This window comes from Notamacropus eugenii, chromosome 4 (genome assembly GCF_028372415.1).
Source record: "Notamacropus eugenii isolate mMacEug1 chromosome 4, mMacEug1.pri_v2, whole genome shotgun sequence".
Classification (NCBI taxonomy): domain Eukaryota; kingdom Metazoa; phylum Chordata; class Mammalia; order Diprotodontia; family Macropodidae; genus Notamacropus; species Notamacropus eugenii.
The window spans coordinates 220901241-220928585 of NC_092875.1; positions in this window are offsets into that span (position 1 = coordinate 220901241).

Here is a 27345-nt window from a genome sequence, read left to right on the forward strand (position 1 = left end):
ATAGTCCTTTTGTGACTCTTCATGCAATATAATTTATTGTTCTATGCCTCCCCTTTTCATCTTCTCCCAATACAGCCATTTTTATCATACACACACACACACACACACACACACACACACACATATATATATGTATATACATACACACATATATATATGTATATACATACACACATATGCATATATGTGTGTATGTTGATTGGTTGGCTGTGGTCCTTCATCTTCTAAGAGGACCAAAATAACATCACTATTGTAAGGTGAAATTTCAGTGTGTCTGGCTGTAGCTGATCAGACCAATATGAGCTTGGAATGCTCTACCACAGGTTAGGCACAGAGAGTTCCTATGAATATTTGTGGTGAATATCCCAAATTTGAGCATCCTGCATTTACTTTGTGCTGTCTTAATTCTGCTTTCTTCAAAGAACACAGCATCTTTTCATATGTGGGCACGCCATGCTGAGTGGTCCTGCATAAGTGTCTCCCATGTTGCACAGTCAAATCCAAAGTTCTTGAGAGAGAACTTGAGAGTGTCCTTGTATCGTTTCTTCTGGACACCATGTGATCATCTGCCCCATGCAAGTTCTCCATAAAAAGTCTTTTTGGCAATTATACATTTAGCATTGGAACAATGTGGCCAGCCCATCAGAGTTGCGCTTTCTGAAGCATAATTTCAATACTAGGCAGTTCAGGTCGAGCAAAGACTTCAAAGTATGGTACCTTATCCTACCAGGTGATCCTCAGGATCATGATAAGACAGTTAAAATGGAAACGATTCAGTTTCCTGGCACGGCGCTGGCAGACTGTCCATGTTTCACAGGCATACAACAAGGAAGTCAGCACAATGACTCTGCAGACCTTCAATTTGGTAGTCAGTCTAATACCTCTTCTCTCCCAAACTCTTCTTCTGAACTTCCTAATTACTGAGCTAGCTCTGGCAATGCATGAATCAACCTCATTGTCAATGTGTACATCCCTGAAAAGTACACTACCAAGGTAAGTGAACTTACCCACATTATTCAAAACTTCTACATTTGTTGTAATTGATGTTTCCAACATATGGATGGTGTGGTGGTAGCTGATGGAGCACCTGTGCTTTTTTTATGTTAATTATTAGGCCAAAATTAGCACGGGCAGGAGAGAATTGATCCATACTTTGTTGCATTTCAGCTTCAGAGACTGCATTGAGTGCACATAATTTGCAAACAGAAAATCATTCATCAACACTCCTTCCACTTTGGTCTTGGCTTGTAGCCTTTTCAAATTGAAGAACTTACCATCAGTATGGTAGTTAACCTTGATGCCATGTTCATTCTCATTGAAAGCATTTGTCAACATGGCTGAAAACATCTTGCTAAAAAACATGGAAGCAAGCACATAACCCTGTTTCACTCCATTGGTGACTGGGAAGGCACTAGAGCTTTGTCCATTATCCAGAACTGAGGCAAACATGCCATCATGAAATTGACGTACAATATTGATGAACTTCTCCAGACAACCAAATTTTGACATAATTTTCCATAAGCCCTCACTACTAACATTGTCAAAGACCTTGGCCAGATCTACAAACATTGTATACAAACCTCTCTTCTGCTCCTGGCATTTCTCCTGGAGTTGTCGGGAAGCAAACACCATGTCAACTCTTCCTCGGTCCTTTCTGAAGCCACACGCACACACACACACACACACACACACACACACACACACACACTTATTTATTTATTTATTTGTGTATTTATTTATTTACATCACCACACCAAAATGAAGTTACACTCACACTATCTACATATTCTGTTTACCTGCTATAATTAAGATACTCTTCTCAAGAGTTGCAAGTATTATCTTCCCATGTTGGGATGAAAGCAGTTTAAATTTCTTGCATAGCATTTTTATTCTGTCCTGTTTTCCCTTTTATACTTCTCTTGAGTCTTGTGTTGGAACATCAAATTTTTTGTTTTCTCTGGTCTCTTTATCAGGAATGATTGAAAGTTCCCTATTTCATTAAAACGTCTTCTTTTCCCCTGAACGATTATGCTCAGTTTTGCTGGGTAGTTCACTCTTGGTTATAACCTAAGTTCCTTTGCCTCCTGATAAACCATTTTGCAAGCCCTCCAACATTTTAATGAATTAGTTGCCAGGTCCTGAATAATCCTGACTGTGGCTTCCTGATATTTGAAGTGTTTCTTCTCTTGCTGCTTGTAATAGTTTATTCTTGACCTGATGGTTTTGGAATTTGGCTACAATATTCCTTGGGGTTTTAATTTTGAAATCTCTTTCAAGAGGTGACTGGTGGATTTTGTTTTCAATAACTATTTTACCCTCTGGTTCTAGGACCTCAGGGCAGTTGTCCTTCATAATTTTTGAAAGATGCTGGCCAAGTTATTTACACTTTTTATCATGACTTTCAATTATTCCTATAATTATTAAATTATCTCTCCTGGATCTACTTTCCAAAACAGTTGTTTATTTGTTTTCCAATGAGGTATTTTACATTTTCTTCTATTTTGCATCCATTTGATTTTGTTTAACTGAATCTAGACATCTGATAAAGTCATTAGCTTTCTCTTCTTCAATTCTAAGTGCTGTCATGGCACTTATTGAACTGTGCTACACTCAGTTCCGATGTGATAGGCCTTTTCTGCCAATCTTTCTGATAGTATTGGGCTGGAAATTTGCTTCTGACTGTCATTTTGTGGATTATGCTGCTCTAAACTTTTTTAGGGTCATTTTTTGCAGGTTTGTTGAGGGAGTTGGAAAGAGAGCTCTAGCAGACATCTGTGTTTACTCCATCATCTTGACTCTGCCCCCTGGCAATTCTACTTTTTAAAGAGTTTTTTCTTCAGTGGGTTTTTTTTTCCCATTTGGTCTTTTGTATTTTTTTTAAAGAAATTGCTTTCTTCAGTCATTGTTTCCCTTCCTTTTCCAAGCTGTTAACTCTCTTACACATCTCTCATTTTTTTTTCTTCTACTCTTATTTGACTTAAAAATTCTTTTTGAGTCCTTTCAAGAAGGTTTTTTGAAGCTCAGGTCAAAAGTATGTTGACAATGTTGTCCTTTTCTGCCTTTACATTTTAATCTTCGTTGTCAACACAGTAATTTTCTGTAGTCAATTTTTTTTTATTACTTGCTTAGTTTTTTGCCAATGTTTTGGCTTTTAAAGTTGAGTTTTTCTCCTGTGACACATGAGGCAATATTCCAAACTTCTTATGCAAGAATCCTGTTGTTGGACTTTGTTGGTGGCTCAGGTATTAGTGGCTTGCTCACTGCACTGGGATGACCTACTCTTTTCAACCCTTTTCTTGCCTTGTTTCTGAGGCTGACGACATACTTTGTGCACTGGGACTGGGAGCTTCACAGATGGCTTTCTGTGCTCCTGGCCTGCTGAGTCACGATGGAAATGCCTCAGCTGTTGATCTATGCTGTGGCTAAGAGACTTCCACTGGTTTGTTTCAACACTGTCTGTGCTAGGCTATGCTTCCCTTTAACCCAAGTGAGGGATATCTTTGTGGAAGTCTTTCTAAGTTATCTTAAGCTGGAAAATTGTTTCACTCCACCTTTTTGTAGATTCTGTTGCTCCAGAATCTGTTTGGAGCCTTGATTTAAGGTTGTTCCTGAGAGAAATTGATGAAAGCTCAGGCAATTTCTTGTCTTCTCTCCCCCATGTTGGCTCCACCCACTCAGGGTTCTAAAGAGATTTAAAGTCAAATGAACAATTTCAGTTTTTACCCAAGAGACAAATGGAGTACACTGAGTAAAGAAGTGACATGGTCAGAGTTATACTTAAAGAAACTCCCTTAGAACAGCTAGGTGGTGCAGCAGATAGAGCACCAACCATGGAATTAGAAGTATCCGAGTTCAAATATGACCTCAAACTAGTTGTGTGACCCTGGGCAAGTCCCTTAACTCAGCCTTCAAAAACTACTTTGGCTGCTAGGATGCATTGAAATGGGAGACAACTTGAGAAAATGAAATCACTTAGAAGGCATTTGTAATACACCTATCAAAATATGATATGAGACAGCTAAAGTGTCAGTGTGAGTAGTAAGAAGAGAAAAAATGTAGGAGATATTGTACTGGTAAAAATAATAAGACTTAGTTATTGGTTCAATATGTGAAGTTAGTTATGGTCAAGATCACATAAAATTCAACAGTTTCTACATTAAAAGAACAGAGGAAATAAAATATTATATTTTGCAGGGCAAGGGAGATAGGATTATAACCTAGAATAAATGACCTAGCAAAACTTAATATAATCCTTCAGGGAAAAATGGACTTTTGATGAAACAGAGAAACTTTATGCATTCCCAAAGGAATGGAACAGAACTGAATGGAAAACTTGACTTTTAAATACAAGATGCAAGAGAAGTATCAAAAGGAAAACATGAAAGAGAAACGTGTTTGAGTGTGTGTGTGTGTGTGTGTGTGTGTGTGTGTGTGTGCATGCATGCATATGCTTGGAAGCTACTGAAAGCATACAGACCTTCAGAATTAGTTCTTAAAACAGTGGTGTGAAAAAGCCTGAAGCTTGGGACAGTGCCTCCCTACCAAGATGAGCAGATCCCAATGTCAACAGAAAGTTCAAAGTCAAAAAATACTCTGGGAAAATGAGCAACCAACAAAAATGAACTAGAAAATAAAAAAGTTATTGTGGTGACATTTAAGAACAAGCCAAAAGGTCAGGAGACAACAAATGAGGAGATGAGAAAAATGGATGAACTGGGAGAGTAGAGAAGAGAGGGAAAGTGGGGAAAATAATCTCAAATAAAGGAGACGGGCAAGGAAGAGTTCACAGTGGGGGAGGGAGAGTATAGCACAGTGATAGGCAATGCCTAAACATCATTTCCATTATATAGAGACAGGTACAGATATAGACAGATACATACATATAGACATATAGACATATAGATACATATGTATGTTTCTATTATACACACACACACATAAATATATATATGCACATACATGTGTATATGCACACACACAGGCACATGCACATAAACACACACTGTTCAGTACAGTACTCTATCTTACTACCCAGGGAAGTAGAATAAGAAAGGGATAAGAGAAAGGAGGGACAGTGAGACAAGAGGGAGGGTAGATTAAGAGAGGCAGTGGTCAGAAGCAAAAGAAAATTTTGAAGAGGAACAGGATAAAAAGTGGGAGAGCCAGATAAACAGAAGAAAATAGGATGTAGGGAAATGTACAGTTAATAATCATAACTGTGAACATGAATGGGACAAATGTACCCATAAAATGTAAGTGGAGAGCTGAATGTATTAGAAATCAGAATCCAACAATATATTATTTACAAGGAACATATTTGAAGCAATAACACACACACACACAGAGACTCACACACACACACAACACAAAGTTTAATTAAGGGACTGGAGCAGAATCCAGTACGTTTCAACTGAGGTGAAAAAGATAGGGAAAGCTTTCATGAACTCAGACAATAATCAAAAAGGAAAGATAGACCTTATTAAATGAGATAATAAGGGAAACTGTGTTTTGCTACATTGGCTAATAAGTGCCATAAAAACAAAGTAATATCAATACTAAATATGTATGCACAAGATGGCAGAGAAACCAAAATTTTTATAATTTTTTATTAATTTACTATAAACTTAAATATAAAAACTTAAACAACAAGAAAAAATAAATATATTTTAATTTTAAATATAAAATAAGGAAATATTTTAAAAAGCATAATGTGAGAGAATTTGAATTGTATAGCAATACATTTCTATTACAAGAAGTGCTATATAATAAATACTGCATATTGTGTACAGAGCTGTCCATCTTTTCTTTACTTCCTTGTAAGTATTCTTTTGTTCTCTGATGTGCACTTTTTCGCTTTGTTCTTTTTCTCCCCTTCTTTCATCCCCAAGAAGGTTCCAATTAAGTGTGGAGATATCTATCTATAGCTATCTATAAGTATATCTATATCTATATCCTTACATATCTACATCAATAGATACATGGATATGTGTCTATATAGAGAAGGATACAGATATATACATGTATGCTTTACTTCTACCTTCTACCTTGCCTTCGTATTACTTAATCTATCTTCCCAACAAAGATTCTTCCCTCATCCTTTCTCCCCACAATAAAAGCTTTTCCTTACCCTCTCCCTCATCTCTATCCCCTTAGTCTTTTATTACTTTCTGAATTTAGAATACCTTTACGCCCCTCTAGATGTCAGTGCATTTTTCCCTCTACAACACATTCCCAATGAGAGTAAGGTACTAGATCTACAAGCACTCCTCCCCCATCTAATTCTTCAGTGTCAACTCTTTCTCTTGCACCTCATGCATATAAGTTAATTACTCTTATAAGCTTTTCCTAGACAGCTTGTTTTTTAGTGTCACATCATACTGAGCTCTACTCCAACCTTTCTTTCAAACTTACTAATAACAATCTTAGATAAACATTTCATATTTTCTCATATAAAAAGTAAACACTATCCTTATTGAGTCCCTTGTAATTATTCTTTGACGTCTACCTTATATTTCTCTTGGATCTTATATGCCAAGACTTCTATTGATTTCAGGTTTATTTAAACAAAATCTTCAAAGTCTGGCAATTCATTTGATGTCTTTTTTCATTCACGATTATACTTAACTTTGCTGGGTATGATATTTTGGCTACAACCCAAGCTATTTTATTCTTTCATATATAGTATTCTAAAGGCTACTGGGTTTGCTGTAGTTCTAATTGTGGATCTGTCATATTTTTTTTCCTTGTTGCTCTTTTTTTCTCTTTGAACTGGCTGTTTCAGAATCTAGCTATAATAATCCTGTAAGATTTCCTGATAAGATTTATTTCAGATGGTGATCAGTGGATTTCTTTTTTTCTATTTCTACTTTCTCCTCTTATTTTAACACTTCAGCATGATTTTCTGTAATTATTTCTGGCATTATTGTATAAAGAGTTTCTTTTTATTGTAGCTTTGAGGAAGTCCAATTATTCTTATATTTTAGCTTCTTGATCTGTTCTCCAGATCAATTGTTTCTCATGAGAGGCATCACTTTCTCTTCCATTTGTCCATTTTTTATTCTTTTTTTTATTTCTTGTTCTCATAAGCTCTGTGGCTTCACTTTGCCCAGTTTTTATTTTTAAGGAGTTGTTTTCTTCCTTAAGATTCTGTATCTACTTTTCTCCTTTTCTAAGATTCTGTATTCTCCTTTTGGTTGAATTTCTTTCTGTAATCTTATTTTTCTTGCATTTTTCTTGTTTATTTTTTCCTCTCATTTTATTTATCTTTCTCCTTTTTTAAAGTCTTTTTAAAATGTTCTTCTAGCAATTATTTTTGGGCAGATGACTATTTGACATAACTTTTTCTGAAGATAAACCCTGTCCTTCTCTATTCCTACAGTAACTTTCTGTGATTGGATTCTTTCTCCTTTCCCTGCTCATTTTTTTTTTTTCATTTGTGGCCACTTATGTTTTTTTGCAATCAATTCTATTCCTTGGTTATAGGGTATGGGAGTTCTGACCTAAGATTCTACTTCAGTTTTTCTCGTTGATTTGTAACAGAAACCAAGGACTCTTATAAGTGATAACAGTCAGAATCACCCCTGCCCCACTGTTTCTGCACTCACTGGGTGTGTCCTGGTTCCTTCTTATCCATAGCCACATATTGAAAGCACAACTGGGTCTTCCTTTCCTTTTTCAGCAGAGATTCTCTGAAACTTCCCCAATTCAAATGCCACCCTGTTTAGAAGATGAAAATTCCTGTAGCTGGAACTGAGGTTATTTCTCAACCCAGGTAGCCCCAGGGCTCACTGTTTACTGCTTCAGGGAAACTAGCCTGGGACTGTTTGCACTTCATAGTGAGCAAATCTCACATCTTCTGTGATTGTCCCAAGGGGACCACGGTTGTACCTGAACTTTTATTTTTATTGTTCTAGTCCTAGGGCACTATATTTTGCTCTCAAGGAGGAAATCTAGAGAACTTGGAATTTTCTTACCTACTCAGCCATCTTCCTAGAATCCTCTCAGAATATCAATATTTTAAAAAGTTGTCACTTATTTTTAGTTTTCAACATTTATTTCCAAGAGATTTTGAGTTTTGAATTTCCTCCCACTCTCTCTCCACACCCCTCCCCAAGACAGAATACCATCTGGTATAGATTCTACTTATAGATTCATATTAAAAATATTATCACATTAATCAAGATGTAAAGAAGAATTAAAACTAATGGGAGGAACCACAAGAAAGAAAAAAACAACATAACAACAAAAGAAAAGGAGAGCAAATTGTATGTTTCCATCCATATTCAGATTCCAAAGTTCTTTCTCTGGATGTGGATCCCATTTTCCATCATGAGTCTGTTGCAGCTGTCTTAGATTGTAGCATTGCTGAGAAGATTTAAGTCTAACGAAGTCAGTCATTACACAATGTGACTGTTAATGTGTACAGTGTTCTCCTGGTTCTGCTCTTTTAACTAAGCATCAATTCAGGTAAGTTCAGGTTTTTCTGAAGTCCACCTGTTCATCATTTCTTATAGCAAAATAGAATTCCATTACATTCATATACCACTACTTGTTTACTCATTCGACAGTTGATTGACATCCACTCAATTTCAAATTCTTTTCCACCAGAGAAAGAGCTATTATATTATCTCTATTCATTTGGGTCCTTTTCCCATTTATATGATCTCTTTGGGATACAAATCTAGCAGTGGTATTACTGGGTCAAAAGGTATGGAGAATTTATTCCCATTGACATACTTCCAAATTGCTTTCTAGAACAGTTGAATCAGTTCGCAAATCAAAATCAATTCATTAGTGTTCTTATTTCCCCATATTTTCTCTAGCATTTATGATTTTCCTGTTTTTTCATGTTAGTCAATCTGATTTTATTAACTCTAAGTGTTGTGTAAGACTAACTATGCTTCCCTCCATCATATCCTGCCCCCCATTTCTTCCATTCCCTCCTGTGACCTTGTACCTGGCCAAGAGTGTTTACTTCTAATTGCTACTTCCTCCCATTTGCCCTACCTTCCATCATCCCCCCACCATGCTTATCCCCTTCTCCTCTATGTTCCTGTAGTGTAAGATGGGTTTTCATACCAAACTGAGTAGGCATGTTATTCCTTCCTTGAGCCAAATGTGTGGAGAAGAAGTTTCACTTTTTCCCTCTCACCTCCCTCCTTTTACCCTCCATTTAAAAAGCTTTTCTTCGCCTCTTTTCTGAGAGATAATTTGTCTCATTCCATTTCTCCCTTTCTCCTCCCAATATGTTCCTCTCACACCCCTAAATTTTGCTTTTTTAGATATCATACCTTCTTATTCAACATAATCTGTTCTCTCTGTCTATGTGTGTATGTGTGTGTGTGTGTGTGTGTGTGTATGTGTGTAATCCCACCAACTACCCAAATACTGTGAAAAATTTCAAGAGTTAGAAATTTTATCTTTCCATGTAGGAATGTCAACAGTTCAACTTTAATAACTCCCTTATGATTTCTATTTCCTGTTAAATTTTCATGCTTCTCTTGATTCTCGCTTTTGAAAGTCAAATTTTGTTTTCAGCTCTGGTCATTTCATCAAGAATGCTTGAAAGTAAAAAACAAACAAAAAAAAAGTAAAAAAAAACCAAAAACGAATGCTTGAAAGTCCTCTATTTCATTGAAAGACCATTTTTCTCCCTGAAGCTTTATACTCAGTTTTGTTGGGTAGGTGATTCTTGGTTTTAATCCCAGTTCCTTTGACTTCTGGAGTATCATATTCCATGTCCTTCCATCTCTTAATGTAGAAGATGCTAGATTTTGTGTTATCCTCATTGTATTTCTACAGTACTGGAATTGTTTCTTTCTTGTTCCTAGTAATATTTTCTCCTTGACCTGAGAATTCTGGAATTCCTAGGAGTTTCTCTTTCTGGATCTCTTTCAGGAAGTGAATGATGGATTCTTTCAATATTTATTTTACCTTCTGGTTCTGGGTAGTTTTCCTTGATAATTTCATGACAGATCATGTCTAGGCTCTTTTTTGGATCATGGCTTTCAGGTAGTCCCATAATTTTTAAATTGTCTTTCCCGGATCTCTTTTCCAGGTCAGTTGCTTTTCCAATGAGATATCTCATATAATCTTCTATTTTTTTTTTCATTCTTTTGGTTCAGTTTTGTAATTTCTTGGTTTCTCATAAGGTCATTACCTTCCGTCTGCTCCGTTCTAATTTTTAAAGAACCTTATTTTTAGTGAGCTTTTGAAACTCCTTTTCCCTTTGGTTAATTCTGCTTTTTAAAGTATTCTTCTCATTGGCTTTTTGGATCTCTTTTGCCAATTGATTTAGTCTATTGTTAAAGGCATTATTTTCTTCAACATTTTCTGAGTCTCCTTTAGCAAGGTATTGACTCATTTTTCATGATTTTCTTGCATCGCTCTCATTTCTCTTCCCAATTTTTCCTCCACCTCTCTTACTTGATTTTCAAAATACTTTTTGTGCTCTTCCATGGCCTGAGACCATTGAATATTTATTTTAGAGGTTTTGAAAGCCTTAACTTCTTTTGAAAGTATGCATTGTTCTCCCTCATCTGAAAAGACATAAGGTAATACCAGTTCACCAAGAAAGTAGCATTCTAAAGTCTTATTTTTTTCCCTTTTTTGGGCATTTTTTCAGCCAGTTATTTAACTTTTGTGTCCTTTCTCAAGAAGTGGATATACTCTGGGGACCTGTAAGTTCTCAGTTCTTCCAAGGTGGAACAATCAATGAAGAAGTGAATGCCAAAAATATTGAGTTTGGGCAGTTACAGCTCATAATGCAGGTCATTTCCAACAACACAGAACATGGGGGTGATGAAAGCTTCATTGTTGACTTGAGTGTCTTTCACAAAGAGGGCAATGGCACAGTCTTGGGTGTTGAACTCTGCCCTGTGCTAGCTTCCCTGGGTGAACAAGAAGACTCCAGTGACTGCATCAATTGTAAAACATTTGTCAGACACATCATGTGCATGTAAATGGATGTCTCAAGAAAAGTTCTCTCTATGCAGACTCACTGGAAACTAAGCCATGAACTTTAGGAACATGCTCATTCAACTTTCCAGCTCAGTTGACCAATTAGAAAAGAAAAACCAAAGGAGTTTGGACTATACTATACTGAAGGCTTCCTCAATTTTTTAAATTAATTGTATTTATTTTCAGTGTTCTACAATCACTACCATATAACGTAGAATTTTTCCCCCTCACTGCCCCTTACCCTCCCCCTGCTTCCTCAAGAGGTCATACAATTTTATATAGGTTCTACACATACATTCATATTAAATACATTTTCACTATAGCCATGCTGTATAGAATTTAAATGAATGGGAGAAATCATATAACAAAACAAAACGTAATACAAAAGAAAATGATCTGCTACATTCTGCTATCAAATTCCATAGTCCTTTTTCTGGATGTGGAAGGCATTTTGCCTTACAAGACCATTGGAAATTTTTTTTAAGTCCTTGCATTGCAGTGAAGTTCGAGGTCTACCAGAAAAAATCTCTTGCACAATGTGATCATTGCTGTGCACAAAGTTCTCCTGATTCTGTGCCTTTCACTCAGCATCAGATCATAGAAGTCTTTCCAGGCCTCCCTGAAGTCTTCCTGTTCCTCATTTCTTATAGCACAATAGCATTCCATTACATTCATAAACCATAATTTATTCAACTATTCCCCAATTGAGGGGCATCCCCTTGATTTCCAGTTTTTGGCCACCACAAAGAGTACTGCCATATATGTTTTTGTAATGTCGGACCCTTTCCCATTTTTATGATATTTTGGTGATACAGTCCTAGAACCAGTATTGTTCGGTCAAAGGCTATTCATATATTTGTTGCCCTTTGGCAATAGTTTCAAATTGTTGTCCAGAGTGGTTGAATCAGCTCACAGTTCCACCAACAATGAATTAGAGTTCCAACTCTCCCACAAATTCTCCTACATACATCATCTTCCTGTTCTGTCATGTTTGCCAACCTAATAGGTATAATATGGTATCTCAGAGTTATTTTGATTTGCATCTCTCTAATCAATAGTGATTTAGAGCATTTTTTTCATATGACTATAGATATCTTTAGTTTCTTCCTCTGAACACTGCCTGTTCATATCCTTTCACCATTTGTCAGTTCTCTATATATTCTTGAAATGAGGCCTTTATCACAGACATCAGCTGCAAAAATTCTTTCCCAGTTTTCTGCATGCCTCTAAATGTTGGTTGGATTGGGTTTGGTTGTACAAAAACTTTTCAGTTTAATGTAATCAATATTACCCACCATACACTTCATATGCTTTCTATCCCTTCTTTAGTCAAAAATTGTTCCCTTCTGCATAAATCTGATAATTAGACTATTCCTTGCTCCACTAATTGGTTTATAGCATCAATCTTTATACCTAGGTGGTGAACACATTTGGACTTCATTTTGTAACCTGCAACTTTGCTAAAGTTGCTTATTATTTCAAGTAGTTTTTTTTTTACTTGAATCTCTGGGATTCTCTAAGCATATCATCATATCATCTGCAAAGAATGCCTATTCTAATTCCTTGAATTTCTTTATCATCTCTAATTGCTACAGCTAACATTTCTAGTACCATATTGAATAACAGTGGTGATAATGGACATCCTTGTTTCAGCCCTGATCTTATTTGAAATGCATCTAGCTTATATCCATTGCATATAAAGGTTACTGAGGGTTTAAGTAGATACTGCTTATTATTTTATGGTAAGTTACGTTTATTCCTATGCTCTCCATGCTCTAGTGAGATAATCATGTGGTTTCTGTTATTTTTGTTGTTGTTGTTGATATGATTGATAGTGTAAATAAATAAATTAGTTTTCCTAATATTGAAACATTCCTGGTATGAATCTTGCCTGATCATAATGTATTATTCTAGTGATCAGTTGCTGTATTCTTTTGCTAAAATCTTATTTAAAATTTTTGCATCTATATTCATTAGAGAAATTGGTCTATAATTTTCTTTCTCTGTTTTGTCTCTTCCCGGTTTAAGTATCTAAACCATATTCGTAACATAAAAAGAATTAAGTAGTACTCCTTCTTCCCTAATTTTCCCAAATAGTCTATATAATATTGGAACTAGCTGTTCTTTAAATGCTTGATAGAACTCACTTGTAAATCCATCTGGCATTGGAGATATTTTCCTAAGGAGTTCATTGATGGCTTGTTCAATTTCTTTTTCTAAGAGGGGGTTGTTTGAGTATTCAGTGTCCTTTTCTGTTAATCTGGGCAATTTATATTTTTTAAAAGACTCATCTATCTCATTTAGGTTGTAGAATTTGGGGAGTAAAATTAAGCAAAGTAACTTCTAATTATCGTTTTAATGTCCTCCTCATTGCGGCTGAGTTCACTCCTTTCACTTTTGATTTGGTAATTCTGATTTCTTATTTTTTAAAATCAAATTGACAAAAGGTTTATCAACTTAATCGGTTTTTTCATAAAACCACCTATTAGTTTTATTTATTAGTTCAACAGCTATTTTTTCTTCAATTTCAATTTTATTGATCTGTCCTTTGGTTTTCAGTATTTCTAATCTGGTATTTACTTGTGGAATTTCAATTTGTTCTTTGTCTAGCTTTTTCAGCTGTATGTCCAAGTCATTGAACTCCTCTTTCTCTATTTTATTCATGTGGGTATCCAAAGATATAAATACCCCTAACAACTGCTTTTGTAGTATCCCATAAAATGATTGGGTTGTCTCATTATTGTCATTCTCTCATATGAAGTTGTTGATTGTTTCTATGATTTGTAGTTTAATCCACTTCTTCTTTAGGATTATATTACTTAATTTCCAATTAATTTTTGAATTATCTTTCCATGGCCTTTTATTACATAAAATTTTTATTGCATCATGATCTGAGAAGGATGCATTGACAATTTCTGCCTTTCTGTACTGGACTGTGAGGTTGTCATTCCCTAGAGCATGGTCAATTTTTGTATATGTGCCATGTACCACTGAGAAAAAGGTATATTCCTTTCTATCTCCATTCAGATTTCTCCAGAGATCTATCATATCTACCATATCCAGAGTTTTATTCACCTCCTTAACTTCTTTTTTGTTTATTTTCAGGTTAGATTTATCTAGTTCAGAGAGGCAGAGGTTAAGTTCCCTCACTAGTATTGTTTTGCTGCCTGTTTCTTCCTGCAAGTCCCTTAAATTCTCCTCTAAGAATGTGGATGCCATACCACTTGGAGCATATATGTTTAGTAATTAATTTGCTTCATTATTTTGCTTCTATGGTGCCTTTTAACAGGATATAGTTTCCTTTCTTATCTCTTTTGATTAGATCTATTTCTGCGTTTGCTTTGTCTGAGATTAGGATTGCTACCCCTGCTTTTCTTACATCAACTGAAGCACAATTTATTCTGATCCAACCTTTTACCTTTACCCTATTTCAAATGTGGTTCTTGTAAGCAACATTTTGTTGGATTATGGCTTTTAATCCATTCGATTCATCTATGTTTGATAAAAGAGTTCACTCCATTCACATTCACAGTTATGAATGCAATCTGTGTCTTTCCCTCCATCCTCTTCTGACCATTTGTGCTTTTAGTTCTACCTTCTCCTTTCCCCTCTTCAATAGAGTTTTCACTTTTGAACACCACCTCCTGCAGTCTTTCCTTTCTTCTTTCATCCCCCCTCCCTTTTAGTCTCCTTTACCCTTACTACTTATTCCCTCCCGTTTAGCTTCCCCTCCCCTTTATTCCCCCTTCCCCTCCTACTGCCTATAGAGCTAGTGAGATTTATATATTTAACTAAGTTTATTGTTCCCTCCTTGAACCAAATCAGATGAGACCACCTGTCAAAGAATGCTCATCTGCCTCCCCTCTTTCTTTCTACTATAATATAATTTTGTACTTCTTCCTGTGATTTAATTTATCATTTTCTGCTTCCTCCTTTTCACGTCTCCTTTTACAGTTCCTTTGCATGCTTGAATCACATTTTTATCATCACATCATTTACTTTATAACCATTCCCTCTATCTATCTATCTATCTATTTATCTATCTATCGATCTATCTATCTATCTATCTATCTATCTATCTATCTATCTATCCCTTTAAATGACTATTTTGCCCTTTGGATCTAGCACTTCTAGGCAGTTTTCCTTGATGGTTTCTTGGATGATATTGTCCAGGCTCATTTTATCAACATGGCTTTTTTAGTAGGCCAATAATACTTAAATTTTCTCTTCTGTATTCTCCAGGTCAGTTCTTTTTCCAATTAGGTATTTTACATTTTCTTCTGTCTTTTCATTGTTTAGATTTTGTTTAGCTGATTCTTGATATCTCATAGAGTCATTCGTTTCTACCTTCCCGATTCTAATTTCTATTAAATTGCTTTATTACCAAAAAATTGTCCAATTATTCCTTTCAAGAAATTATTTTCTCCAGTTAGTTTTTTTTTCACTTCCTTTCCCATTTGTCCAGTTTTCCCTGTTAGATTTTGTGCTTTCTTTTCCATTTGTTCAGTTTTACTTTTTAAGAGCTGTTCTCTTCACAGAATTCTTTTTTTCAAATTTTTAAAATCATTGGCAAGTTTTTCTTGTATTTCCTTCTTCAGCTGTACCAGGAGAGCTCTTTGTGCATGCAAAGAGTTAATAGTCCCTTCTGAAGTTTCAGATGGGAGTACAGTCTCAATACTGACCTCTTTGATATTTTATGTTTTGGTCCTTTTCCCCATAGAAATATCCTGTGTTCTTTGCCTTACTCCTTTGTTTCTTGCTCTTGATTGTGAGACTTTGTGTTTTATGACCTCTGGTTCTTTCAGTTAGAAGCTAGAGAACCTACTGTTGAGCTGCTGGTGGGAGAAACCTAAGGGCAAGTGCTTTTTTTCTTTTTCTTTTCTGTTTCCCTGAATTGTCCCTGGGGCTGGCTTGTTAAGTGTGGGGGAGGGGTGGACTAGTCAGGGGGGATCTCGGCTGAGCTGGAGCAAAGGAAAGCTCAGTGTTTGATGATCCTGGATGCTGTACTGTCTTCCTGTTTCCCCTGGAGTGTTTAGGCATACCTGCATCTTAGTGAGAGCTTCCACCCTGCTCTGACACTTTTCCTTCTGCTTTGCCTCTGCCACAGTTAGAGAAATATTCTTTAGCAATTTTTTTTAGCCTCAGGTTCTATGAGACTGTTTGCCCCTTTTGCTTATCCCACTGATCCAGGATTTTTCTGAAGAAATATTTTAAGGTTATTTTGAGGTCAGCAAGGGGAGGGGGAGAGAGCATTTACTCTGCCATTTTGGCTCCCGGAATTTCAAGTAGGTGACTTACAGACATTTAATCTGTGTGCTAGAAGTCTCAGGTGTGACTGTGGCTGATACCTGGGGTTCAGAGGCTGTCATTCTCTCGATTCTCACTGGTCTCTTGTTCAGGGCTGCCACTCTGCCGTTCTGCTACCTCAGGCCACCCCAAGGGTTTCCTGCTTGTCTGTGCCAAGGTTGGACACATTGTGCTGGGTACTGTGGGTTCACCACTCGCAGAATAGATCCATCCTGTAGACCTTCCAGTCTGTCCTGCTCTGTGAATCTGCCACAGTCTGTCTCCTATTGGATTCTACACCTCCAAAATTTCGTTGGATTCTCTTTTTAGAGATATCTGAAGGAGTTTATCTATCAGCTTAGGTGAGTAGCTGCTCTCATTCCACCATCTTGGCTCTGCCCCTCCCCCAAATTTTTATGTAGCTTTTCAGTTTCCTTTGAGTCCTCAAATTGTTTTTCTGTTACACAAGTAAAATTTTTTGCAGAAGCAAGCAACTTGGGTAAAGTTTTTACAGATCTCAAATCTAAGTTATCTCTCCATACTATTCACTATAGGTAAATGTGTATCCTTAAAAGAATTTAGCAATCAATAAATCACTTTGATCAGAAAAAAAAATAAAAATATCAAATAAAATCCTTCTGACACTCTTCCAAGAAGGCTTTTTGAACTTGAAAATTGTTCATATTATACTTTGAGATTTCAGATGTGGTTTTATTGACAATGCTGTCCTCTTCTCAATTTGTGTTTTGATCTTCCATATCCTTAGTGTAAGAATCTCTGGTCTTGGTTTTTCTTTGCTGCTTTTTATTTATTATGTTTGTCTTTTACCTGGCTTTTAAATTTGATCTATTATTCTGAGGCCAGGAGCCCTGTCCCATGACTCTTGTACTGGAGGTAGTGGTTTGGAAATTGACTTTGTGTCCTGGGGTCTCAGAGTGAATGAGATTGACTTCCTGCTTATTCCACTATCTTGGCTCACAGAAGTTTGAGAGTATCAAAATTTGTAAAGACAGAAACAAAACCAATGCAGCTAAAATATGAAGAAAAGCAAGAAATTTTAAAAAAAAGCCAACACATGATGTTTCTCTGATAAAAACCTCATTTTCTCAGATAGATAATTGAGATAAATTTATTTTTAAAAAGTTGCATTCTATAATTTATTAATGGTCAGAACATATGAACACATAATTTTCAATAGAAGAAATCAATGCCAGCACTAGTCACATGAAAATAGCTCTAAATTATTATACATTAGAAAAATTAAAATACCTCTTGGGTTCCATCTGACATGCATCAGACTGACTAAAAACAGGAAAAAAGAAAATATTACTATTTGGAGGGAATATGGAAAAATAATGACATTAATACACTATTAGTTGAGTTGTTATGTGGTCCAACCATTTGGGAGAGCATCCTGGACTATACCCTCAGAGCTACAGAACTGGTACATCTTTTGATCTAACAATATCACTACTTTATCCTAAAGGGAGGAAAAAAGAGGGTAAATGATATATAAAAATATTGATGATAGCTCTTTGTATAGTGGAAAAGAATGTAAATTGAGGGGATGCAATAAATTGGAGAATTGCTGATATGTTTGTGATGGAATATTTCTGTGCTATGATGAACACAATGATTTCTGGGGAAAAAACTGGAAATATTTACATGAACTGATACAGAATGAAGTAAGCAGAAGCAGAATACCTTTGTGCATACAACAATATTCTAACAATGATCAACAGTGAGATGTATTTTCTCCAATCAGTACAATAATCTCAGACAATTCTGAAGGACTCATAATGAAAATACTATTCAACTCCAGAGGGAAAATTGATGAAATGTGAATGCACATTGAAATATATTTTTCACTGCATTTGTTTTCATTTTTTTGCAATGTGGCTAATATGGGAATGTTTCATATTATTTTCATATGCATAATTGATATTATATTACCTCGTCATTGGGTAGGAGAAAAACTATAGGGAGATAGAGAATCTGTAATTCAATGAAAAATGTTAAAAGAAATAATACATTGGTTTTTTTAATCCTAATAAGAAAATAAAACATTCTTTTTCACCACAATGACAGCTCTAATCAAATGTTTCTACCTGTTAATAATCAGATACCCAGTATCCAGTGAATTTTATTTTTCTTAAAGATTAATCTAGAAAGGTGAAATTTACCAGAAAATTTGCAGAAGTGAAGGGCCAAATGGAAAAAAAATAATTTTGACATTATTTCTAATATTTTAAGAAGAAAAAACTTCTAAACAGAAGACATTTCTGGAGTGATTGGTTTTTTAGCAGTAAGAACAGGATGAAGAAGAACAGGAAAACCGTTATGATGCAAAAGGGAACTATTAAATTTGTTTCTAAAGACAGCTAGTGTAGTAGTACTTAGAAATGAGGAAATCCATCTTAAGATGTGTTTCCTGTGTTCTGTCAGGGAAAGAAAAAAGAAGTGGGTTAGAAAATAGAGCAAAATACCTAGGGAAGTCAAGTTATTTTGCTGAGGTATTTAAAGAAATTTGTCAAATATCAAAACCTTCTCATTCAGAAAACTCCACAATCTACTTCATATAGAGTGTGGTTATGATAATTTTGTTTGTACATACTTTGTGTGTGATTAATCAATAATAGCTTTCTTCTTCACTTAAATGAAAATTATGGTGACCCTTTCTTTCCCGTTTCGTGTCATTCATTAAAAGTTTTCATCTATGTGGTATCAAAGGGGAAAATACAAGACTTGGTTATTAAATAGAGTTGGTCAGGTCATAGTATTTGCATGGTTGTATGTTATCTCAGGTGGGAAATACATTTAATAACAATGAAATTAATTACAGCTAGAAAAAATAAATTAGGTTAAATAAATTTTTGAATCTTGGGAATAGATTAATGAAAATGATATTTCTAAAGATAAGGATATTTCTGATGAAATTATATCAAAATTTAATATTTCTAATTATAAATTGTTCACCTCTTCATTTTCATAACAATGGATTTTAGCACAAACTTTCATTATTCCAATTCTGAATCAAAAATAAAGATAACATACTCTGTAAAATTAAAAGAAATATTAAATAATAACAAAGCATTAAATGGCAGAAGCATACTTGAATCAGATAATAACTAATGTCTTTAACTCTTTAATCAGGTTTTAATAATCATATGGGGGAGGGTGTAAATTTATATTGCCATTAGAAGTTTCACAACCATCTCACTGAATCATTTATAAAAATATTCATTTCTCTCATCCCTATCCCACTGTAATAATCTAGAAAAATTACAAGCAAAATAAGCAAGAAGAATTACTAAATGAGAATATATGTATAAAACTTTTACTAAAATACATAACATATAACTACTATAATAAGATTTTCAGATTCTAGAAGGAAATCATATCCGTCATTATTCCTAGAAGCTGAGGCCATTCTTATGTTCTCCACATTTAATAAAAAATAGATTCTTTTCAAAGTCCCAGAGGTATATTTTCATTTTGCAATTACTCCCTAATTGTGCCATAGTAATAACATATACCTAGGTATGCCTTTCAAGTTGCAGTCATTTCACAAATTATAAAATGTTGGACTGGTATCAGGAAGATCTAGGTTAAAATTACACCTCTGGCAGTAGCTGTCTGATTAGCAACAAGTTATTCTCTCTATTTTCTTATTTTTCTTATCATATTATCTATTTATTTGTATTATCCATTTTTAAGTGGTCTGTTATTTTATTGCCTATTTAAACGAGCACCTACTCTGAATTTTATACTCAGAGAGTTACCTTGGACATTGAGAAGTAAAGTCATACATCTAGGGCCATACAACTAGAGCTTCACTGACTCTGAGGCTTACTTTTCAGCCTGCACACTATAAAATTCTTCTAAAACTTATAAAAAGTATCTCTGAGTTTCTATGGAGATAAAATGAAATAATACAAGTAAAATATTTTGAAAATATTAAAATATTCTATCATAACATAATTATTGCCAAAATATGATATTCAATGATTTACTTTATTTTTAGATGAGGCATGTGTATCTACCCCAAGCATGTGAACACTTCGCACGAAGGAATAGACAGATGAGAACAATTTCTTCCAATGGTCATGAAAGCATCTGAAGCAGGTGCTGTAAAGTACTGAGAACTTGATCAGACTATGCCATGGTCACCCACTGCATTCTAGGCCATCACTGGTTATATTGACTTATCTTGCCATTAAACTCACTACACTGGAAGACAGAGAACTGACAACTTTACACAACTCTACTTCACTTAAATCCAATTTATGCACAGATCAAAAGAAATAACTCATACCATTTACTATTTTTTTTTACTTGCAGCCGGTGATGAAGTATCAAGAATGGTCATAATGTGAGCTATAATTACAACCCTGCAAAAGAACAGACCAGGCCATAGGGCCATCTTCTCACTAGACAGAAGCAGCAGTGGGATTCGACAGTCCCCTGGCAATCTGAAAAGCCTTTTTAAAGGACTCACTGCTTACTTCCAGATGAGTTGAGGAAGGACCTAGAAAAAGTACCTAAAAGTTGTCTGTTCTACCTCACCTGGCCTGCTTCCTGTGACAGATTGGGGTACTACCTTGAGGTTAACACTCAAAATTGAACAAAAACTCTTGTGAAAATGATTCCACTCACCACTGGTACATGGAAGGTGTGCATGCTTATGGTGAAAAAGAAATCCAGTTGACCTCTAAGATGAACATCTCTTATTGTGAGAGAACACAGCACTTATCACATATGCATAACAGTCTTGAGTGAAGCAAGATTGGCCAACGTAGGCCAGATGACCAAAGTCATAACTGGATACATATTTTATGGAGTGGCCACAGTGATGGGTAGCACTGTGAAACTAACATAGATTTCACAATCAAAACTAATTCAGTCAACAAACATGTATACCTCTGAAAAGGAGTGAATGAGAGGTTCATGGCAATGTGATAGCCACTGGCAAGAAAGCACCATGCCACCATTAGTAGTGCATATGCTCCCACAAGGGTGAACCCTGATGAAGTCAAAGAAAAAGATATAAAGATGTGGAGACCCTCATTACTAATGTGCTGAAAAATAACAAGCTTATAATTGTATCAGAAATGGCAGGGGGTCCATAGAAGGAAAGGATTCAAAAACAGCAACAACAATGATCATTTACTAATGAAGACTTGTGTGTCTCATGATATTCTCATCACCAATACTATCTTCCATTTACCTAAATGCAATAAAACTTCATGAATACCCACACAGTAAACATTGGCATTTAATATACTATGACATTGTAAGAAGACAGACAGACAGGATGTGAGACTGATGAAGGTGACATGTGATACAGAGTATCTTAGACTTATCCTTTCCAAGTTAAAAAAAAAAAAGAGATGGTCTCAAGATAAGACAATTACCAGAAAACTTAATATGAACAGAAAGCTGAAGCAACATATGGTTCACAGCAGGGGAGCAGAAAAAAAGAGTTGGAAGCTTTCAGACATTTGGTGTACAGCACCATATTTACTCTTCTGGGCCAGAACACTTGCAAAGATCATGATTTGTTTGACAAAAAGTCATGAGAGAATTCAGAAACTCTTAAGAGAAAAATGATAACTCCAAGGGTTTATTAGTAGGATAGTTCATCTGTCTTTGAAAAGGCAGCATTTAATTGCATCAAAAGAAAAATACAAGTGAAGCTTAAAGAAATTCAGGATTCATAACTCATTATGAAAGCAAATGAAATTCAGTTTTACTCTGATAATAACAATCCAAAATGCTTTTTTGGTTCCCTGAAGACTATTTTAGGACCAAAGAACTGTGGTGCATTTCAACTATTCCACTCCAATGGCGCCTTATTGATTAGTGAAAAAAGAGATTACTCTGGAAAGATAGGCTGAACATTTCCATGGTGTACTCAACAGAGCATCAGCACCCAATGTTGAAGCAACTGACCTCATATTGAAGTGAATTATCCTCTAATCCAGCTTCTAACTGATAAAACTTTGAATGCCATTAGGCTTGTTTCATTTCATAAAGTGCCTGGTACTGATCCCATACCAGCAGAGATCTATAAGGCAGGGGATCCATTGCTCATATAAGTTTACTGAAATTTTCTAGTTTAGATGGCAAGAGTTATCCCCCAAGAGTTCAAGAATGTCTCCATAGTCCATCACTATAAAGGAAAAAGAAAGAGATTGTCCTGTGACAATCACAAGGTGTGTGGGAAGGGGGTTCACCACTTAGTCATTGTTGGTAAAATTCTTGCCAGGGTCCTCCTTAATAATTTATACTACCAAGGAAAGAAGTTCAAAGAGATCAAGTTATTTGCCTAAGGTCAAAAACAGAGACAGGATGTGAAGTTAAGTCCTCAGACTCCAGAATCAGTACTCTTTCCACTGTACAACACCGCCATCCTTCACATGAAAAAAAAAAAGATCATGTATTTGAGAACTAGTATATCTACAGAAAAGCTGAGGAAGAGTTGATGTGGTGTTTGCTAACCAACAAACCCTGGAGAAATTCTAGGAGCAAAACAGATCTGTATACAAAGTTCATTGATCTGATAGAGTCCTTTGATATTGTCTATCATGAGAGTTTGTGGGAGATGATGGCAAAATTTGATTTCCCAAAGAAGTTGACCAATATAATGGGATGCTTGCATGAATTCGGGATAATGGACAATTCTCTTGTGCTTTCTCTGTCACTAGTGGAGTGAATGAGGGTTGTGCTCTTGTCTCCATGCTTTTTGATATATTACTTTCAGTGATGCTGTCAGACACTTTCCACAAGGGTAAAAAAGGCATCAAGGTCAGCTACTTCAAGCCAAGACTAAAGTGGAGAAAGAAGGTTTGCATAACTTTTTGTTCACAGATGATTATGCACTCAATGTATTCGCTGAGGTTGATATGCAACAGAGTATTGATTGATTCCCATCAATTTGTGCTAATTTTGTACTGACATTTAATACTAAGAAAACACAGCTTCTTCACCAGCCAGCACAAAATCATCCATATGTGGAACCATCAGTTCCACATTTTGAATGATGTGGATAAGTTTACTTACTTTGTCAGTATGCTTTCTAGGAATATATGCATAAATTATGAGTTTGACAAACTCAGCTAGCTCATATTTGGGAGGCTCAGAAGGTAAGTGAGAAAGTGAAGTAGTAGGCTGCCTACCAAACTGAAAGTCTAAAGACTTACTGTGCTGACCTCATTATTGTATTCCTGTGTAACTTGGACAACATATCAGAGCCATGCCAGGAAACTAAATTGCTTCCATTTGTATTGTCTTTGGAAAATCCTGAACCTCACCTGGCAAGAGAAGGTACTGGACTCTGAGGTTCTTTCTTGAACTGAATTGTCAACTCTTCAAATTCTACTGGAGAAGGCACAATTCTGATAGGCTGACCAAACCATCTGTATGTCAAACGTACATTTGCCTAAAAGACCATTTTCCACAGAGCTCACATAAGGCAAGCACTGACACAAAAGTCAGAAAAAAAAGTAATACAAAGATAACCTCAAGGTTTCTCTCAAAAGCTCTGGAATTGATTGTGTAACATCAGAGACACTGGCTCAGGATCAACTAGCATGGCATGCCAGCATCAAAGAAGACTCCTGAGCTAATAGAGCACAGCAGAATTGCAGAAGATAAGGAGAAATGTGAGATGCACGAATTTAGAGGAATCTTTACTCCAAATGTTCATATGGACTATTTGTGCCTGAACTGTGGTACAGCCTTCTGACCTTATATTGGTCTGATCAGCAGTAGTTGGACAAGTTGTCCTCTGACCCAGACAGAGTGGTGGTGCATGAAGGCCAACCACTAATTAACCATTGTTATCTATAATCAATTAATAATTAATTATTGGTTATAAATTAATAATACAGTGTCTACTGTTATATTTTGGAAATAGTCAATACAAGTGTTATTGAGGTTTCTTAAATGTCATTACAGTAAGTGTACATATAGGTTTAACCCTAGAATGGACCTTAGGAATCACGATATGCCTTCATTGTTTTAATAAATGCAGAGACATTAAGCAATTTAATCAAATAGCTTTGAAACTTTAATTTTTGGCTTTTCTTGATATTGTTTTGTTATTTTCATGTAACCTAGGCTTTTTTAGTTATGTCAAATTTTATTTTGTAATTAATGAAGCCTTATTTAATAGCTACAGATTTATAAACTAAGTAACTCCCTTATCCTGAAAACGCTGGGAAGAGAATTATGGATAAGTTTTCTATATCTTACTGATTGAGGTCCTTAATGTTTACACCTATAAATTTGGTCAAGCCATTGAAAGGAATGCAGTGAAATTTCCTGTAAATGTACCTTAATATTTTTAAAAATTTATTTTAAAAATTTAAATTAGCATATATTCCAGTGATTGAATTTTCCTCTGGCATTTATTTAGAACTAAATAAAGATAAAGATCCATCCATTCACGCATATATATATGTGTGTGTGTGTGTGTGTGTATATATATATATATATATATATATATATATATATACACATGTGCATATTGCTTATTACTTAGTCCATTTGGCTTAAAACTATGAAATATCAAATTTATTTGGACATACTTTGCATCCTAATTCTCAATTAGGATTGAAATAAATCTAGATACAACCTCATAAACATGGATTGTTTTCATAAGCACTTGTACACATGACGTAGATGGTTTTTGATGTAGTGGAAATGCCATTAGACTAGAAGTTAACAAACTTGTTTTATCATCCTTACTGTTTTGTTTGTTTATTTTTTATAACACTTTGCTTGAGTCACTTCAACTCTATAGGCTTCAGTGTTCTTGGATGCAAAATGAGGGCAATGAAATAAATGATTACTAAGGTACTTTCTAGTGGTTCAATATTTTTAGCTGCTGCTAAGTAAGATGTTGGTGATGTGTTACACATTCAGGCTACCCAGATATTGCATAAAGGTCTTAGATTAAACAATCGAGACTTTTTATTAAAGTAAATATAATTAAATTATAAATAATAAATATTCCCCAAAATTTTAAAATATAATTACTGATAAACATTATAAAATTACAATTAAAGCAACAGAAAACTTTTTTTTTTATTTTTCTTTGGGCTCCTAACAGTATTGGTTGCTATTTATTTGTCTCTCTCTCTCTTACAGATCAGATATCCCCCATGGCACCGGTTTAGAATGCTAGGATTCAGACAGTCACTATAGACATTAGCAGCTGTGGGATTTGATTGTTTTCTGATGTTTTGACCCTTGTAGGCATAGGAATCTGTGTCTTCAAGCAATAATAGCAGCTATAATAAAATAATAATTGTCAATAATAATAACAAATAATAGCAATTGTATAGTGCTTACTGTGTGTTAGACAATTTACAGTTATTGCCTTATTTGATATTCACAACAACTCTATGAAGTATGCTGTAGTATTATCCTAATTTTACAGAGGAGAAAGTTGAGGCAAACAGGGGTTAAGGAATTTTTTCAGTCACATGGCTACTAAGTGTCTGAGGCTAGATTTGAATTCAAGTACTTCCAAATCTTGGCCCAACATTCTATGCACTCTATTAACTAGCTTCTCCATGAAGCTCTGTTGACATATGAAAAAACTCCTGCCTTATACTTTTTTAATAAGGGTTTTCTCAGACTATCCTAGACTTCCAGCTTTAATTAGATGTTAACACCAAATGTCTGCTAATCTCATCTTCTTCCCTTTCTTTTAAATACAAGGAATTTGTGGTTTGCCTGAGAGAAATGCCTTTGTCCAATTAATTTCTATTCACAGTCCTTTTCTCTTGTAATTTTTCACTGTCTGGCTGCCTGATGAGGCTTAACTAACGGAACAGTAGTTCTGTCCATCCTTTTCAATGAGTCTCTCATACCCACTCAGCAGTGTAACAGCATCTATAATATCTAAGGTCTGTACAGGGCCTGTTGGTTCTCAGTTCTGTTCTAGATTGAATAATCTGCATTTACAATCTGCCTTAGAGTTTTCTGACGTTTGTTGCTAGAATTTCTTCTTTAGGAAACTAAATCTGTATCTTTTTTCAAAAAACACATTCAAACATTTATTAATAGTGTTTTCCTCTTTATTTCTACTAGCTGAACTTCAGGTTTTTGATTATAGTCTGTGGTAAGGCAAGGGACAGCATGGTGTGGGCTTGAAGTCAGGAAAACGTGATTCATCCTGACTGTGAGATCCTGGACAAATCAATTAACCTCTCAGTGACAGCAGCTGTCAAAAACTATAAATTGCAGAAAGGGCTCTGAACTTTCCAGTAAAATCAAATTTTCCTACTTCTCTCCATGAATGCTTTCTCAGTTTACTTGTCTGTAAAGTGATCATTTTTTTTTACCAAGTCTGTGATTTTATTGCCACATTTTACTGTCAATTTTATTTACTGAGATGTAAATAAAGACAAAAAGGATTATATAGCATTAAATTATTCAATCATATCCATTATGTTTCCTTTCTCCTAAGCTTTAGTAACTGATTCAAAAGAACTCCTAATAATTCTGAGTCAGAAAACTAATTATCTGAAAACCTGATTTGTAATTATAATAGCAATGAAACAATAGAAACAACAGAACATCAACAGAAACAGAGTGACATCCTATTTAAAGAGTTTGCCCTATAAGCAAGAAGGCCTGTATTCCATCTCAGACAAAGGAAGAACTGTAAATCCCTCCTCTGACACTGGCTGTGTGACTAAAAGTCATTTACATGATAACAGGCAGTTCACAGCTGGCTCCTATACTGGATAGAATGCCAGACCTCAAGTCAGGAGGATTCATCTTTGTGAGTTCAAATTTGGCTGCACACACTTGAACAAGTCGCTTAATCCTGTTTGCCTGAGTTTTCTAATCTGTAAAATGAGCTAGAGAAGGAAAAGGTAGACCACTCCACTATATTTGCCAAGAAAACCCCAAAATGGGATCTCAAAGAGTTGGACACAGCTGAAACATCTGAACAATATTGGTAGAGAATTTACCATTGATCAAAGACTTATACTTTTTATATAACTTTACAGTTCACAAAAGAGCTTCCTCTGAACTACCTGTGAAGAGCATAGCATTAAGTACTCATTCTCATTTGCTGAG